Genomic DNA, 19,997 nt, shown 5'->3' on the forward strand with positions numbered 1-19,997 from the left:
AATTAATATTAAATTTATGTTATAGACGAGGTTAATAAGGTAAAAAAAAAGAATGGAACACATCCTAAAAACACTGCTCTTATTACTCTGCCAAAACCAACACCATTCCAAGTTCCATTGCTGAATCGCACAAAAACCACGACATCAGATATGCGCAGTTTAATTTTAAAGTCAAAGTCAAACCAAAATTCAAGAAGCGCCAATACAAATAAAGCCAACATAATCCCAACTATACCCACTAGTATTTCTTCCAAGACCAACTCAATTTCTAAAACTGCATCAAATGGTAATTCATTAGGCAATTGTTTTTCTGCAGCAAATGGTAATACATTAAGCAATTGTTTTTTAACGCTTGAGCTACAGTGTAATCTAATTCCCATTTGTCTCCTTTTCAGATGCAAAAAGCCTCCAAACTAGTGTAGAAGCTTCCACAGTGGAAAAACATGGTGAAAAATGGCTCTAAATATCTTGTTTTTGTAATTGATCTTAAACTTTTAATTTAGGAGATAATGCAAACCTACAGCCTTTGGAAACTACAACATATTTAGAAAATCTTTTGGACAAAAGAAAGTGATTATATCGAAAGCACATGCAATGAAGGTATATATAACTAACTTAAAAATAGTGTAAATTGTTTCTTAAATTACAAACAAATACTCCTTCGTCATTATTGTTACAACCAAATATGCTTTTGGTCTTACTATAATAAATTGTTAATTTGTTATGTAAGATATAATGTTGAACTGTGTATTAACTATATAGGAATAATAGCTTCAAGATCAATAGTTACTGGTAATAACGACCTAATGTCCGAACAGTCAATATCACCAAGTTCCACTTGTACAAGGCAAGATCATATCAACACTAATGCGCCTACTACACCAACCAACAGAACTAAAGATAAAGCAGTGAAATCTTCTGGATTGAAACCTGCCTCTTCTACAACTAAAAAAATGAGAGGCTTTGGACCAGATGGTATTAGAATTATTTTAAAATTTTCTTATATTAATCCTAAAACATACTATTTTACTATTTTTATTTAGAAACCACAGAAGATTTTCGCAGGGCAGTATACATCATGTTCACAGATGTGCAAAACAAATTAGACCAAATTTTTAAAGCAGTAACTGGCAACAATCCAAGTTCTATAGTTCAAGCTCCCGATTATGACTGAAGATGATTTAAAGAAATTTGAACGTCTTTGTAAAGAAAAGGAAGAAAAAGCCAAAATTGTAAGTTAGTTAACAATATTTTATTTTTAAGCCGGGTGGCAAAGTGATTAGCGCTCTTGCCTCGCAGTAAGAGGAGCCCGGTTTGATCCCAGCACTGGGTGAAACTCTGAGAACCACTCCTTCTGCGTGGTGTTTGCGAGTTATCTATCAGTCTCTTTAAGGGGTTTCCCTCGAGTACTTCGGTTTCCTCTTTCCATCGAAACTTTAAGCAATAGTTAGTATAAGGACTCAAGATTAGTACGGTAGGCCATGTACCTACAAACTTATGATTTCACGATTATACATAGGAAAGGCGTAGAAAACGTTGTCGCAGACGCGTTATGGGATAAGGTCGTGGGCCCCCGGATTTTTTAAGTTACAAACATATATTAACGGTTTCAGTTTTTACAAAAACCGTTACAGGACGCTAGCGGTTAGCTGTGTCAGGGCTAGCCACAACCCTCCCACTCAGTTAAAATTTCCCCTGTACCTCAGGCTTATTGCGATACAGGTTATTAACAGTAGATTATTATTAATGAATTTGATGGATTGTACTATTTTTTCAAGGTATCTGTCTTGGGGTTTTTTGTCGGAAAGAATATCCGAGATTGTATGTACATACCGAATTATGCGAAGAACCTTTGCACACGAACTTGTTATGAAAATGAATACCTCTGGAGCAAACGGAAAAATAGCGTTCTCAAAACTTAGAATGAAAAGTGTTGTTATCGGTAAAATATTTACTTTTTAGAATGAATTTGGTCGCCTATTTTAACGTCCTTTAATTATTAATTATAAAATATCTTTACAGACACAGTTCGCCAAACTCCTAGACTCAAAAACAGTCAAGATTATGACATTGAAATGGCCATCCAAAATTTGCTCAAAAACAAAGATGATGTTGACAATATGGAAAGTAGTGGAGAGGGAAACGAAGATACTGACAATGTGGAGAACAGTAATTAAACCCTGTGCTATATCCAATTAGCTATAGAAATATAAGGCGTGTTTACTCTTGTAAAATATAAATTTAGCTTTAAGGTTTTTTTACGTGATATTTAGCTTAAAGTTTGGCTAATTCCTTCTGGTCAATATCAAATACTGATCTCATTTTTTAATTTGATGGTTATCTCTTTTTTTATTTAAGTGATTTAAGGCTGAAGTTTTTAATGTATAAAATATATTTAGCTTAAAATCTAATGCCATTTTTCCCTTTGTAAGACATGTGATAACTTAGCTATTTTTTTTTCTGTTGAAGACCAAATCGTTGGCTTTGTCTAATAAAGTCGTAACTCTAATTCCTTTTATATTAGAGTTAAGATTTTATGAAACGAAGCCAACGAATATTTTAGATAAATATCCATGATCGACTTAAGAGTAAAATAGATAATGTACAAAGTACAAATGTTTAAAAGTAAACATGGTCTGTAAACCTGACGGGGTTGTTATTGGATCTTCTTTTATTGATTTTAAAGCAGTTATTGCTATTCGACCTTTCTCCAAAATTAAAAAAACTGGCAATTTGGATAACAGAAATTAAACACTGCTATGTCCAATTAGCATTCAACAATTTTTGATTGATAGAATTTTAAGGCTAGTGTTTTACTCTTGTAAAGTTAAATTTAGCTTGAATTATGTTTTTTTTTATGCTGTATAACTTGTGATATTTAGCTTAAAGTATGGCTAATTTTGTTTTGTTAAATACCCAATACTAATATCTATTTTTTTATATGGATTCGACGCTAATTAATGTTTTATAAATGTATAAAATATATATAAAGCCTAAAATATAGGACTATTTTTTACTTTTGTAAAACATGTGATGTGGTAATTAGCTTAGAATAAAGCTATTTTCTGTCGAAGATCAAATATTTTAGATAAAAATACACGAACGGCTGTTTTTGGGATAGCTGGTCAGCCTACAAATGTTTCAGTAGTTTTAGAGTTGGCCAGTATATGGTTTTTCTGTCGAACATCCGTCGGGAAATATCCGTTTGGCCGACGATACATTTGCTAGAAATTCGACCCTTAAATGTCTGCTCCACCGTAAGTAAACCGTCGTCTTGCTGTTTTAGAGTTGGCAAGTACTAATTTTTAAAGTCGGAAGAAACGTTGAGGAATATTCGTTGGGCCGACGATATTTTAGGTGGACATTTCGACTCTCAAATGTCCGCTGCGCCAACTATAATGTTCGGGACCACGGGCCAACCATGGGCCGATACCGTAAATCAACAGCCGTCAGGCTGTTTCAGAGTTAGCAAGTACGAAGTTTTAGAGTCGAAGAATCGTCAGGGATTATCCATTGGGCCGACGAAATTTTAGGCGGCCATTTTGACCCTCAAATGTCCGCAGCCCCAACTATAATGGTCGGGACCACGGGCCAACCATGGGCCGACCATGGGCCGACATCGTCGGTAAACCGTCGCCGTGCAACATGGACAAGAGCAGTGTCCAGCTTAGGGCAAACAACGCAATTTTTGCAAATCATTCGGATCATATTAAAAGAGCGTGTCAAAAATGGAAAAGAAGTCGACCCGGGCAGTCATCTCAGCAACGACCCGGTCAGTCATCACAGCAACGATTCTTGCAGACACAGGATATTCATCATGCTGAGCTAGTGGCAGAAGAGGAGGAATTAGAAGATATAATTATAATGGAGGACATAACTGTGGTGAACAGTTCAAGAAATAAACCTACAAAATATTTTAGGAAAGTACAATTTCAAGATGACAATTGGCGAGTAATATTCTTGGACTGTCAAATAGATATAGGGGCAGCGTGCAATATCATTTCTATTACAGATCTGACTAGGATCAAAAGAATAGATCCCTAGTAGCCTTAGCCTTCTGGTTAAGCGTTGGCGAAGAGTCGCCCAGTCGGTACTGTGTCGTTGTTGGTTTTATAGTCGTTACCCAAGACTTACCCGACCAAATGAAAACCCAATAAACATGGATTGATATTACTTCTCCAAAAGATCCTCAATTCGAAAGTATAAAGGGATTTCCGATATAGATCTACAAATAAGATTTTTTTTATTTAAATCGAATAAATAGAAATAAAATTAATTAACATTATTTTTTAGAAACCAAATAAATGTTACATGTTTCTACACTTAAAAAGTTTAGCAGAATATCTAGAAGTACTATAGATTCAACGTCGACCCGACTACAAAAATGCGTCTTTCCCAACTTTAATCCGATTCGAAAGTGTTAAGGGATTTCCGATATAGATCTACAAATAATATTTTTTTTATTTAAATCGAATAAATAGAAATAAAATTAATTAACATTATTTTTTAGAAACCAAATAAATGTTACATGTTTCTACACTTAAAAAGTTTAGCAGAATATCTAGAAGTACTATAGATTCAACGTCGACCCGACTACAAAAATGCGTCTTTCCCAACTAAAATCCGATTCGAAAGTGTTAAGGGATTTCCGATATAGATCTACAAATAAGATTTTTTTTATTTAAATCGAATAAATAGAAATAAAATTAATTAACATTATTTTTTAGAAACCAAATAAATGTTACATGTTTCTACACTTAAAAAGTTTAGCAGAATATCTAGAAGTACTATATATTCAACGTCGACCCGACTACAAAAATGCGTCTTTCCCAACTAAAATCCGATTCGAAAGTGTTAAGGGATTTCCGATATAGATCTACAAATAAGATTTTTTTATTTAAATCGAATAAATAGAAATAAAATTAATTAACATTATTTTTTAGAAACCTTATTTTTTAGAAACCAAATAAATGTTACATGTTTCTACACTTAAAAAGTTTAGCAGAATATCTAGAAGTACTATAGATTCAACGTCGACCCGACTACAAAAAAGGGTCTTTCCCAACTAAAATCCGATTCGAAAGTGTTAAGGGATTTCCGATATAGATTTACAAATAAGATTTTTTTTTATTTAAATCGAATAAATAGAAATAAAATTAATGAACATTATTTTTTAGAAACCTTATTTTTTAGAAACCAAATAAATGTTACATGTTTCTACACTTAAAAAGTTTAGCAAAATATCTTGAAGTACTATAGATTCAACGTCGACCCGACTACAAAAATGCGTCTTTCCCAACTAAAATCCGATTCGAAAGTGTTAAGGGATTTCCGATATAGATCTACAAATAATATTTTTTTTATTTAAATCGAATAAATATAAATAAAATTAATTAACATTATTTTTTAGAAACCAAATAAATGTTACATGTTTCTACACTTAAAAGTTTAGCAGAATATCTAGAAGTACTATAGATTCAACGTCGACCCGACTACAAAAATGCGTCTTTCCCAACTAAAATCCGATTCGAAAGTGTTAAGGGATTTCCGATATAGATCTACAAATAATATTTTTTTTATTTAAATCGAATAAATATAAATAAAATTAATTAACATTATTTTTTAGAAACCAAATAAATGTTACATGTTTCTACACTTAAAAAGTTTAGCAGAATATCTATAAGTACTATAGATTCAACGTCGACCCGACTACAAAAATGCGTCTTTCCCAACTAAAATCCGATTCGAAAGTGTTAAGGGATTTCCGATATAGATCTACAAATAAGATTTTTTTTATTTAAATCGAATAAATAGAAATAAAATTAATTAACATTATTTTTTAGAAACCTTATTTTTTAGAAACCAAATAAATGTTACATGTTTCTACACTTAAAAAGTTTAGCAGAATATCTAGAAGTACTATAGATTCAACGTCGACCCGACTACAAAAATGCGTCTTTCCCAACTAAAATCCGATTCGAAAGTGTTAAGGGATTTCCGATATAGATCTACAAATAAGATTTTTTTTATTTAAATCGAATAAATAGAAATTAAATTAATTAACATTATTTTTTAGAAACCTTATTTTTTAGAAACCAAATAAATGTTACATGTTTCTACACTTAAAAAGTTTAGCAGAATATCTAGAAGTACTATAGATTCAACGTCGACCCGACTACAAAAATGCGTCTTTCCCGACTAAAATCCGATTCGAAAGTGTTAAGGGATTTCCGATATAGATCTACAAATAAGATTTTTTTTATTTAAATCGAATAAATAGAAATAAAATTAATTAACATTATTTTTTAGAAACCAAATAAATGTTACATGTTTCTACACTTAAAAAGTTTAGCAGAATATCTAGAAGTACTATAGATTCAACGTCGACCCGACTACAAAAATGCGTCTTTCCCAACTAAAATCCGATTCGAAAGTGTTAAGGGATTTCCGATATAGATCTACAAATAAGATTTTTTTTATTTAAATCGAATAAATAGAAATAAAATTAATTAACATTATTTTTTAGAAACCTTATTTTTTAGAAACCAAATAAATGTTACATGTTTCTACACTTAAAAAGTTTAGCAGAATATCTAGAAGTACTATAGATTCAACGTCGACCCGACTACAAAAATGCGTCTTTCCCAACTAAAATCCGATTCGAAAGTGTTAAGGGATTTCCGATATAGATCTACAAATAATATTTTTTTTATTTAAATCGAATAAATAGAAATAAAATTAATTAACATTATTTTTTAGAAACCAAATAAATGTTACATGTTTCTACACTTAAAAAGTTTAGCAGAATATCTAGAAGTACTATAGATTCAACGTCGACCCGACTACAAAAATGCGTCTTTCCCAACTAAAATCCGATTCGAAAGTGTTAAGGGATTTCCGATATAGATCTACAAATAAGATTTTTTTTATTTAAATCGAATAAATAGAAATAAAATTAATTAACATTATTTTTTAGAAACCAAATAAATGTTACATGTTTCTACACTTAAAAAGTTTAGCAGAATATCTAGAAGTACTATAGATTCAACGTCGACCCGACTACAAAAATGCGTCTTTCCCAACTAAAATCCGATTCGAAAGTGTTAAGGGATTTCCGATATAAATTTACAAATAAGATTTTTTTTTATTTAAATCGAATAAATAGAAATAAAATTAATGAACATTATTTTTTAGAAACCTTATTTTTTAGAAACCAAATAAATGTTACATGTTTCTACACTTAAAAAGTTTAGCAGAATATCTTGAAGTACTATAGATTCAACGTCGACCCGACTACAGAAATGCGTCTTTCCCAACTAAAATCCGATTCGAAAGTGTTAAGGGATTTCCGATATAGATCTACAAATAATATTTTTTTTATTTAAATCGAATAAATATAAATAAAATTAATTAACATTATTTTTTAGAAACCAAATAAATGTTACATGTTTCTACACTTAAAAAGTTTAGCAGAATATCTAGAAGTACTATAGATTCAACGTCGACCCGACTACAAAAATGCGTCTTTCCCAACTAAAATCCGATTCGAAAGTGTTAAGGGATTTCCGATATAGATCTACAAATAAGATTTTTTTATTTAAATCGAATAAATAGAAATAAAATTAATTAACATTATTTTTTAGAAACCAAATAAATGTTACATGTTTCTACACTTAAAAAGTTTAGCAGAATATCTAGAAGTACTATAGATTCAACGTCGACCCGACTACAAAAATGCGTCTTTCCCAACTAAAATCCGATTCGAAAGTGTTAAGGGATTTCCGATATAGATCTACAAATAAGATTTTTTTTATTTAAATCGAATAAATAGAAATAAAATTAAATAACATTATTTTTTAGAAACCAAATAAATGTTACATGTTTCTACACTTAAAAAGTTTAGCAGAATATCTAGAAGTACTATAGATTCAACGTCGACCCGACTACAAAAATGCGTCTTTCCCAACTAAAATCCGATTCGAAAGTGTTAAGGGATTTCCGATATAGATCTACAAATAAGATTTTTTTTATTTAAATCGAATAAATATAAATAAAATTAATTAACATTATTTTTTAGAAACCAAATAAATGTTACATGTTTCTACACTTAAAAAGTTTAGCAGAATATCTAGAAGTACTATAGATTCAACGTTGACCCGACTACAAAAATAAGTCTTTCCCAACTAAAATCCGATTCGAAAGTGTAAAGGGATTTCCGATATAGATCTACAAATAAGATTTTTTTATTTAAATCGAATAAATAGAAATAAAATTAATTAACATTATTTTTTAGAAACCAAAATAATGTTACATGTTTCTACACTTAAAAAGTTTAGCAGAATATCTAGAAGTATTATAGATTCAACGTCGACCCGACTACAAAAATGCGTCTTTCCCAACTAAAATCCGATTCGAAAGTGTTAAGGGATTTCCGATATAGATCTACAAATTAGATTTTTTTTTATTTAAATCGAATAAATAGAAATAAAATTAATTAACATTATTTTTTAGAAACCAAATAAATGTTACATGTTTCTACACTTAAAAAGTTTAGCAGAATATCTAGAAGTACTATAGATTCAACGTCGACCCGACTACAAAAATGCGTCTTTCCCAACTAAAATCCGATTCGAAAGTGTTAAGGGATTTCCGATATAGATCTACAAATAAGATTTTTTTTATTTAAATCGAATAAATAGAAATAAAATTAATTAACATTATTTTTTAAGAAACCAAATAAATGTTACATGTTTCTACACTTAAAAAGTTTAGCAGAATATCTAGAAGTACTATAGATTCAACGTCGACCCGACTACAAAAATGCGTCTTTCCCAACTAAAATCCGATTCGAAAGTGTTAAGGGATTTCCGATATAGATTTACAAATAAGATTTTTTTTTATTTAAATCGAATAAATAGAAATAAAATTAATGAACATTATTTTTTAGAAACCTTATTTTTTAGAAACCAAATAAATGTTACATTATTCTACACTTAAAAAGTTTAGCAGAATATCTTGAAGTACTATAGATTCAACTGCGACCCGACTACAGAAATGCGTCTTTCCAAACTAAAATCCGATTCGAAAGTAGGGATTTCCGATATAGATCTACAAATAAGATTTTTTTTATTTAAATCGAATAAATAGAAATAAAATTAATTAACATTATTTTTTAGAAACCAAATAAATGTTACATGTTTCTACACTTAAAAAGTTTAGCAGAATATCTAGAAGTACTATAGATTCAACGTCGACCCGACTACAAAAATGCGTCTTTCCCAACTAAAATCCGATTCGAAAGTGTTAAGGGATTTCCGATATAGATCTACAAATAAGATTTTTTTTATTTAAATCGAATAAATAGAAATAAAATTAATTAACATTATTTTTTAGAAACCAAATAAATGTTACATGTTTCTACACTTAAAAAGTTTAGCAGAATATCTAGAAGTACTATAGATTCAACGTTGACCCGACTACAAAAATGCGTCTTTCCCAACTAAAATCCGATTCGAAAGTGTAAAGGGATTTCCGATATAGATCTACAAATAATATTTTTTTTATTTAAATCGAATAAATATAAATAAAATTAATTAACATTATTTTTTAGAAACCAAATAAATGTTACATGTTTCTACACTTAAAAAGTTTAGCAGAATATCTAGAAGTACTATAGATTCAACGTCGACCCTACTACAAAAATGCGTCTTTCCCAACTTAAATCCGATTCGAAAGTGTTAAGGGATTTCCGATATAGATCTACAAATAAGATTTTTTTATTTAAATCGAATAAATAGAAATAAAATTAATTAACATTGTTTTTTAGAAACCAAATAAATGTTACATGTTTCTACACTTAAAAATTTTAGCAGAATATCTAAAAGAACTATAGATTCAACGTCGACCCGACTACAAAAATGCGTCTTTCCCAACTAAAATCCGATTCGAAAGTGTTAAGGGATTTCCGATATAGATCTACAAATAAGATTTTTTTTATTTAAATCGAATAAATAGAAATAAAATTAATTAACATTATTTTTTAGAAACCAAATAAATGTTACATGTTTCTACACTTAAAAAGTTTAGCAGAATATCTAGAAGTACTATAGATTCAACGTCGACCCGACTAAAAAAATGCGTCTTTCCCAACTAAAATCCGATTCGAAAGTGTTAAGGGATTTCCGATATAGATCTACAAATAAGATTTTTTTATTTAAATCGAATAAATAGAAATAAAATTATTTAACATTGTTTTTTAGAAACCAAATAAATGTTACATGTTTCTACACTTAAAAAGTTTAGCAGAATATCTAAAAGTACTATAGATTCAACGTCGACCCGACTACAAAAATGCGTCTTTCCCAACTAAAATCCGATTCGAAAATGTTAAGGGATTTCCGATATAGATCTACAAATAAGATTTTTTTTATTTAAATCGAATAAATATAAATAAAATTAATTAACATTATTTTTTAGAAACCAAATAAATGTTACATGTTTCTACACTTAAAAAGTTTAGCAGAAAATCTAGAAGTACTATAGATTCAACGTCGACCCGACTACAAAAATGCGTCTTTCCCAACTAAAATCCGATTCGAAAGTGTTAAGGGATTTCCGATATAGATCTACAAATAAGATTTTTTTTATTTAAATCGAATAAATAGAAATAAAATTAATTAACATTATTTTTTAGAAACCTTATTTTTTAGAAACCAAATAAATGTTACATGTTTCTACACTTAAAAAGTTTAGCAGAATATCTAGAAGTACTATAGATTCAACGTCGACCCGACTACAAAAATGCGTCTTTCCCAACTAAAATCCGATTCGAAAGTGTTAAGGGATTTCCGATATAGATCTACAAATAAGATTTTTTTTATTTAAATCGAATAAATAGAAATAAAATTAATTAACATTATTTTTTAGAAACCTTATTTTTTAGAAACCAAATAAATGTTACATGTTTCTACACTTAAAAAGTTTAGCAGAATATCTAGAAGTACTATAGATTCAACGTCGACCCGACTACAAAAATGCGTCTTTCCCGACTAAAATCCGATTCGAAAGTGTTAAGGGATTTCCGATATAGATCTACAAATAAGATTTTTTTATTTAAATCGAATAAATAGAAATAAAATTAATTAACATTATTTTTTAGAAACCAAATAAATGTTACATGTTTCTACACTTAAAAAGTTTAGCAGAATATCTAGAAGTACTATAGATTCAACGTCGACCCGACTACAAAAATGCGTCTTTCCCAACTAAAATCCGATTCGAAAGTGTTAAGGGATTTCCGATATAGATCTACAAATAATATTTTTTTTATTTAAATCGAATAAATATAAATAAAATTAATTAACATTATTTTTTAGAAACCAAATAAATGTTACATGTTTCTACACTTAAAAAGTTTAGCAGAATATCTAGAAGTACTATAGATTCAACGTCGACCCGACTACAAAAATGCGTCTTCCCCAACTAAAATCCGATTCGAAAGTAGGGATTTCCGATATAGATCTACAAATAAGATTTTTTTTTATTTTAATCGAATAAATAGAAATAAAATTAATTAACATTATTTTTTAGAAACCAAATAAATGTTACATGTTTCTACACTTAAAAAGTTTAGCAGAATATCTAGAAGTACTATAGATTCAACGTCGACCCGACTACAAAAATGCGTCTTTCCCAACTAAAATCCGATTCGAAAGTGTTAAGGGATTTCCGATATAGATCTACAAATAATATTTTTTTTATTTAAATCGAATAAATATAAATAAAATTAATTAACATTATTTTTTAGAAACCAAATAAATGTTACATGTTTCTACACTTAAAAAGTTTAGCAGAATATCTAGAAGTACTATAGATTCAACGTCGACCCGACTACAAAAATGCGTCTTTCCCAACTAAAATCCGATTCGAAAGTGTTAAGGGATTTCCGATATAGATCTACAAATAAGATTTTTTTTTATTTTAATCGAATAAATAGAAATAAAATTAATTAACATTATTTTTTAGAAACCAAATAAATGTTACATGTTTCTACACTTAAAAAGTTTAGCAGAATATCTAGAAGTACTATAGATTCAACGTCGACCCGACTACAAAAATGCGTCTTTCCCAACTAAAATCCGATTCGAAAGTGTTAAGGGATTTCCGATATAGATCTACAAATAAGATTTTTTTTATTTAAATCGAATAAATAGAAATAAAATTAATTAACATTATTTTTTAGAAACCTTATTTTTTAGAAACCAAATAAATGTTACATGTTTCTACACTTAAAAAGTTTAGCAGAATATCTAGAAGTACTATAGATTCAACGTCGACCCGACTACAAAAATGCGTCTTTCCCAACTAAAATCCGATTCGAAAGTGTTAAGGGATTTCCGATATAGATCTACAAATAAGATTTTTTTTATTTAAATCGAATAAATAGAAATAAAATTAATTAACATTATTTTTTAGAAACCTTATTTTTTAGAAACCAAATAAATATTACATGTTTCTACACTTAAAAAGTTTAGCAGAATATCTAGAAGTACTATAGATTCAACGTCGACCCGACTACAAAAATGCGTCTTTCCCGACTAAAATCCGATTCGAAAGTGTTAAGGGATTTCCGATATAGATCTACAAATAAGATTTTTTTATTTAAATCGAATAAATAGAAATAAAATTAATTAACATTATTTTTTAGAAACCAAATAAATGTTACATGTTTCTACACTTAAAAAGTTTAGCAGAATATCTAGAAGTACTATAGATTCAACGTCGACCCGACTACAAAAATGCGTCTTCCCCAACTAAAATCCGATTCGAAAGTAGGGATTTCCGATATAGATCTACAAATAAGATTTTTTTTATTTAAATCGAATAAATAGAAATAAAATTAATTAACATTATTTTTTAGAAACCAAATAAATGTTACATGTTTCTACACTTAAAAAGTTTAGCAGAATATCTAGAAGTACTATAGATTCAACGTCGACCCGACTACAAAAATGCGTCTTTCCCAACTAAAATCCGATTCGAAAGTGTTAAGGGATTTCCGATATAGATCTACAAATAAGATTTTTTTTATTTAAATCGAATAAATAGAAATAAAATTAATTAACATTATTTTTTAGAAACCTTATTTTTTAGAAACCAAATAAATGTTACATGTTTCTACACTTAAAAAGTTTAGCAGAATATCTAGAAGTACTATAGATTCAACGTCGACCCGACTACAAAAATGCGTCTTTCCCAACTAAAATCCGATTCGAAAGTGTTAAGGGATTTCCGATATAGATCTACAAATAAGATTTTTTTTATTTAAATCGAATAAATAGAAATAAAATTAATTAACATTATTTTTTAGTAACCTTATTTTTTAGAAACCAAATAAATGTTACATGTTTCTACACTTAAAAAGTTTAGCAGAATATCTAGAAGTACTATAGATTCAACGTCGACCCGACTACAAAAATGCGTCTTTCCCAACTAAAATCCGATTCGAAAGTGTTAAGGTATTTCCGATATAGATCTACAAATAATATTTTTTTTATTTAAATCGAATAAATATAAATAAAATTAATTAACATTATTTTTTAGAAACCAAATAAATGTTACATGTTTCTACACTTAAAAAGTTTAGCAGAATATCTAGAAGTACTATAGATTCAACGTCGACCCGACTACAAAAATGCGTCTTTCTCAACTAAAATCCGATTCAAAAGTGTTAAGGGATTTCCGATATAGATCTACAAATAAGATTTTTTTTTTTAATCGAATAAATAGAAATAAAATTAATTAACATTATTTTTTAGAAACCAAATAAATGTTACATGTTTCTACACTTAAAAAGTTTAGCAGAATATCTAGAAGTACTATAGATTCAACGTCGACCCGACTACAAAAATGCGTCTTTCCCGACTAAAATCCGATTCGAAAGTGTTAAGGGATTTCCGATATAGATCTACAAATAAGATTTTTTTTATTTAAATCGAATAAATAGAAATAAAATTAATTAACATTATTTTTTAGTAACCTTATTTTTTAGAAACCAAATAAATGTTACATGTTTCTACACTTAAAAAGTTTAGCAGAATATCTAGAAGTACTATAGATTCAACGTCGATCCGACTACAAAAATGCGTCTTTCCCAACTAAAATCCGATTCGAAAGTGTTAAGGTATTTCCGATATAGATCTACAAATAAGATTTTTTTTATTTAAATCGAATAAATAGAAATAAAATTAATTAACATTATTTTTTAGAAACCTTATTTTTTAGAAACCAAATAAATGTACATGTTTCTACACTTAAAAAGTTTAGCAGAATATCTAGAAGTACTATAGATTCAACGTCGACCCGACTACAAAAATGCGTCTTTCCCGACTAAAATCCGATTCGAAAGTGTTAAGGGATTTCCGATATAGATCTACAAATAAGATTTTTTTTATTTAAATCGAATAAATAGAAATAAAATTAATTAACATTATTTTTTAGTAACCTTATTTTTTAGAAACCAAATAAATGTTACATGTTTCTACACTTAAAAAGTTTAGCAGAATATCTAGAAGTACTATAGATTCAACGTCGACCCGACTACAAAAATGCGTCTTTCCCAACTAAAATCCGATTCGAAAGTGTTAAGGTATTTCCGATATAGATCTACAAATAAGATTTTTTTTATTTAAATCGAATAAATAGAAATAAAATTAAATAACATTATTTTTTAGAAACCAAATAAATGTTACATGTTTCTACACTTAAAAAGTTTAGCAGAATATCTAGAAGTACTATAGATTCAACGTCGACCCGACTACAAAAATGCGTCTTTCCCGACTAAAATCCGATTCGAAAGTGTTAAGGGATTTCCGATATAGATCTACAAATAAGATTTTTTTATTTAAATCGAATAAATAGAAATAAAATTAATTAACATTATTTTTTAGAAACCTTATTTTTTAGAAACCAAATAAATATTACATGTTTCTACACTTAAAAAGTTTAGCAGAATATCTAGAAGTACTATAGATTCAACGTCGACCCGACTACAAAAAGGCGTCTTTCCCGACTAAAATCCGATTCGAAAGTGTTAAGGGATTTCCGATATAGATCTACAAATAAGATTTTTTTATTTAAATCGAATAAATAGAAATAAAATTAATTAACATTATTTTTTAGAAACCAAATAAATGTTACATGTTTCTACACTTAAAAAGTTTAGCAGAATATCTAGAAGTACTATAGATTCAACGTCGACCCGACTACAAAAATGCGTCTTCCCCAACTAAAATCCGATTCGAAAGTAGGGATTTCCGATATAGATCTACAAATAAGATTTTTTTTATTTAAATCGAATAAATAGAAATAAAATTAATTAACATTATTTTTTAGAAACCAAATAAATGTTACATGTTTCTACACTTAAAAAGTTTAGCAGAATATCTAGAAGTACTATAGATTCAACGTCGACCCGACTACAAAAATGCGTCTTTCCCAACTAAAATCCGATTCGAAAGTGTTAAGGGATTTCCGATATAGATCTACAAATAAGATTTTTTTTATTTAAATCGAATAAATAGAAATAAAATTAATTAACATTATTTTTTAGAAACCTTATTTTTTAGAAACCAAATAAATGTTACATGTTTCTACACTTAAAAAGTTTAGCAGAATATCTAGAAGTACTATAGATTCAACGTCGACCCGACTACAAAAATGCGTCTTTCCCAACTAAAATCCGATTCGAAAGTGTTAAGGGATTTCCGATATAGATCTACAAATAAGATTTTTTTTATTTAAATCGAATAAATAGAAATAAAATTAATTAACATTATTTTTTAGTAACCTTATTTTTTAGAAACCAAATAAATGTTACATGTTTCTACACTTAAAAAGTTTAGCAGAATATCTAGAAGTACTATAGATTCAACGTCGACCCGACTACAAAAATGCGTCTTTCCCAACTAAAATCCGATTCGAAAGTGTTAAGGTATTTCCGATATAGATCTACAAATAATATTTTTTTTATTTAAATCGAATAAATATAAATAAAATTAATTAACATTATTTTTTAGAAACCAAATAAATGTTACATGTTTCTACACTTAAAAAGTTTAGCAGAATATCTAGAAGTACTATAGATTCAACGTCGACCCGACTACAAAAATGCGTCTTTCCCAACTAAAATCCGATTCAAAAGTGTTAAGGGATTTCCGATATAGATCTACAAATAAGATTTTTTTTTATTTTAATCGAATAAATAGAAATAAAATTAATTAACATTATTTTTTAGAAACCAAATAAATGTTACATGTTTCTACACTTAAAAAGTTTAGCAGAATATCTAGAAGTACTATAGATTCAACGTCGACCCGACTACAAAAATGCGTCTTTCCCAACTAAAATCCGATTCGAAAGTGTTAAGGTTTTTCCGATATAGATCTACAAATAAGATTTTTTTTATTTAAATCGAATAAATAGAAATAAAATTAAATAACATTATTTTTTAGAAACCAAATAAATGTTACATGTTTCTACACTTAAAAAGTTTAGCAGAATATCTAGAAGTACTATAGATTCAACGTCGACCCGACTACAAAAATGCGTCTTTCCCAACTAAAATCCGATTCGAAAGTGTTAAGGGATTTCCGATATAGATCTACAAATAATATTTTTTTTATTTAAATCGAATAAATATAAATAAAATTAATTAAGATTATTTTTTAGAAACCAAATAAATGTTACATGTTTCTACACTTAAAAAGTTTAGCAGAATATCTAGAAGTACTATAGATTCAACGTCGACCCGACTACAAAAATGCGTCTTTCCCAACTAAAATCCGATTCGAAAGTGTTAAGGGATTTCCGATATAGATCTACAAATAAGATTTTTTTTATTTAAATCGAATAAATAGAAATAAAATTAAATAACATTATTTTTTAGAAACCAAATAAATGTTACATGTTTCTACACTTAAAAAGTTTAGCAGAATATCTAGAAGTACTATAGATTCAACGTCGACCCGACTACAAAAATGCGTCTTTCCCAACTAAAATCCGATTCGAAAGTGTTAAGGGATTTCCGATATAGATCAACAAATATTATTTTTTTTATTTAAATCGAATAAATAGAAATAAAATTAAATAACATTATTTTTTAGAAACCAAATAAATGTTACATGTTTCTACACTTAAAAAGTTTAGCAGAATATCTAGAAGTACTATAGATTCAACGTCGACCCGACTACAAAAATGCGTCTTTCCCAACTAAAATCCGATTCGAAAGTGTTAAGGGATTTCCGATATAGATCTACAAAAAAGATTTTTTTTATTTAAATCGAATAAATAGAAATAAAATTAATTAACATTATTTTTTAGAAACCTTATTTTTTAGAAACCTTATTTTTTAGAAACCAAATAAATGTTACATGTTTCTACACTTAAAAAGTTTAGCAGAATATCTAGAAGTACTATAGATTCAACGTCGACCCGACTACAAAAATGCGTCTTTCCCAACTAAAATCCGATTCGAAAGTGTTAAGGGATTTCCGATATAGATCTACAAATAAGATTTTATTTTATTTTAATCGAATAAATAGAAATAAAATTAATTAACATTATTTTTTAGAAACCTTATTTTTTAGAAACCAAATAAATGTTACATGTTTCTACACTTAAAAAGTTTAGCAGAATATCTAGAAGTACTATAGATTCAACGTCGACCCGACTACAAAAATGCGTCTTTCCCAACTAAAATCCGATTCGAAAGTGTTAAGGGATTTCCGATATAGATCTACAAATAAGATTTTTTTATTTAAATCGAATAAATAGAAATAAAATTAATTAACATTATTTTTTAGAAACCAAATAAATGTTACATGTTTCTACACTTAAAAAGTTTAGCAGAATATCTTAAAGTACTATAGATTCAACGTCGACCCGACTACAAAAATGCGTCTTTCCCAACTAAAATCCGATTCGAAAGTGTTAAGCGATTTCCGATATAGATCTACAAATAAAATTTTTTTATTTAAATCGAATAAATATAAATAAAATTAATTAACATTATTTTTTAGAAACCAAATAAATGTTACATGTTTCTACACTTAAAAAGTTTAGCAGAATATCTAGAAGTACTATAGATTCAACGTCGACCCGACTACAAAAATGCGTCTTTCCCAACTAAAATCCGATTCGAAAGTGTTAAGGGATTTCCGATATAGATCTAAAAATAAGATTTTTTTTATTTAAATCGAATAAATATAAATAAAATTAATTAACATTATTTTTAAGAAACCAAATAAATGTTACATGTTTCTACACTTAAAAAGTTTAGCAGAATATCTAGAAGTACTATAGATTCAACGTCGACCCGACTACAAAAATGCGTCTTTCCCAACTAAAATCCGATTCGAAAGTAGGGATTTCCGATATAGATCTACAAATAAGATTTTTTTTATTTAAATCGAATAAATAGAAATAAAATTAATTAACATTATTTTTTAGAAACCAAATAAATGTTACATGTTTCTACACTTAAAAAGTTTAGCAGAATATCTAGAAGTACTATAGATTCAACGTCGACCCGACTACAAAAATGCGTCTTTCCCAACTAAAATCCGATTCGAAAGTGTTAAGGGATTTCCGATATAGATCTACAAATAAGATTTTTTTTATTTAAATCGAATAAATAGAAATAAAATTAATTAACATTATTTTTTAGAAACCAAATAAATGTTACATGTTTCTACACTTAAAAAGTTTAGCAGAATATCTAGAAGTACTATAGATTCAACGTTGACCCGACTACAAAAATGCGTCTTTCCCAACTAAAATCCGATTCGAAAGTGTAAAGGGATTTCCGATATAGATCTACAAATAATATTTTTTTTATTTAAATCGAATAAATATAAATAAAATTAATTAACATTATTTTTTAGAAACCAAATAAATGTTACATGTTTCTACACTTAAAAAGTTTAGCAGAATATCTAGAAGTACTATAGATTCAACGTCGACCCCACTACAAAAATGCGTCTTTCCCAACTAAAATCCGATTCGAAAGTGTTAAGGGATTTCCGATATAGATCTACAAATAAGATTTTTTTATTTAAATCGAATAAATAGAAATAAAATTAATTAACATTGTTTTTTAGAAACCAAATAAATGTTACATGTTTCTACACTTAAAAAGTTTAGCAGAATATCTAAAAGTACTATAGATTCAACGTCGACCCGACTACAAAAATGCGTCTTTCCCAACTAAAATCCGATTCGAAAGTGTTAAGGGATTTCCGATATAGATCTACAAATAATATTTTTTTATTTAAATCGAATAAATATAAATAAAATTAATTAACATTATTTTTTAGAAACCAAATAAATGTTACATGTTTCTACACTTAAAAAGTTTAGCAGAATATCTAGAAGTACTATAGATTCAACGTCGACCCGACTACAAAAATGCGTCTTTCCCAACTAAAATCCGATTCGAAAGTGTTAAGGGATTTCCGATATAGATCTACAAATAAGATTTTTTTTATTTAAATCGAATAAATATAAATAAAATTAATTAACATTATTTTTAAGAAACCAAATAAATGTTACATGTTTCTACACTTAAAAAGTTTAGCAGAATATCTAGAAGTACTATAGATTCAACGTCGACCCGACTACAAAAATGCGTCTTTCCCAACTAAAATCCGATTCGAAAGTAGGGATTTCCGATATAGATCTACAAATAAGATTTTTTTTATTTAAATCGAATAAATAGAAATAAAATTAATTAACATTATTTTTTAGAAACCAAATAAATGTTACATGTTTCTACACTTAAAAAGTTTAGCAGAATATCTAGAAGTACTATAGATTCAACGTCGACCCGACTACAAAAATGCGTCTTTCCCAACTAAAATCCGATTCGAAAGTGTTAAGGGATTTCCGATATAGATCTACAAATAAGATTTTTTTTATTTAAATCGAAGAAATAGAAATAA

Source organism: Leiobunum rupestre, chromosome 5 (assembly GCF_980474605.1).
Source record: "Leiobunum rupestre chromosome 5, qqLeiRupe1.1.hap1, whole genome shotgun sequence".
In the NCBI taxonomy this organism is placed as follows: domain Eukaryota; kingdom Metazoa; phylum Arthropoda; class Arachnida; order Opiliones; family Sclerosomatidae; genus Leiobunum; species Leiobunum rupestre.